The sequence below is a fragment of the Meleagris gallopavo genome, chromosome 20, assembly GCF_000146605.3.
Source record: "Meleagris gallopavo isolate NT-WF06-2002-E0010 breed Aviagen turkey brand Nicholas breeding stock chromosome 20, Turkey_5.1, whole genome shotgun sequence".
In the NCBI taxonomy this organism is placed as follows: domain Eukaryota; kingdom Metazoa; phylum Chordata; class Aves; order Galliformes; family Phasianidae; genus Meleagris; species Meleagris gallopavo.
Genome location: NC_015030.2, coordinates 1 through 596, shown reverse-complemented (window position 1 = coordinate 596; position 596 = coordinate 1).

Here is a 596-nt window from a genome sequence, read left to right as displayed (position 1 = left end):
TCGCTTTCTGCGCATGAGAGCGAAGTAGTGCATTTCAGATTCACAGAACTTGCGAATTCAGCCTACTGCACTACATCCGATGAGTGTTTTTTTCTCCACAGGAAAGAATGTTGTGTTTTTGTCTTTATTTCTTGCGACTACTACTTATAGTGTGGTTCTACATTGCTACACATCTGCATTATGAGGAAAAGAGAGGAAGGGAAAAAAAATCTCTCTAATACGGCACCTGCAAGTTCGTGGAGGGCCAGATGCTGTGCCCTCAAACAGAGCGTGACAGAAAGTGGGGAGCGATCCTTTCTGGACTGCGGAGAAAAAACCCCCACTCGCAGGTAGTGCAGGAGGCTGAATTCGCACTTGTCGGCATCGGAATCGCACTCCTTCGCTCTCATGCTCAGAAAGCGGCACTCGCGCTGAACCGCTCAGGAGACTATGCCGTAGCTGGCCGAGAAATCGCGCTTCTCCCCGAACGCCGCTTTCAGCCGTCAGCAGCGGTCTTGCGTTTCTTGCTTGCCGAGAATGGGCCACTTCAGCCGGCTGCTTTCCTCCGTCGAGTGATCGGGCTCCAGACCGCACATCGGAAAGGAGCGGTTTGCACT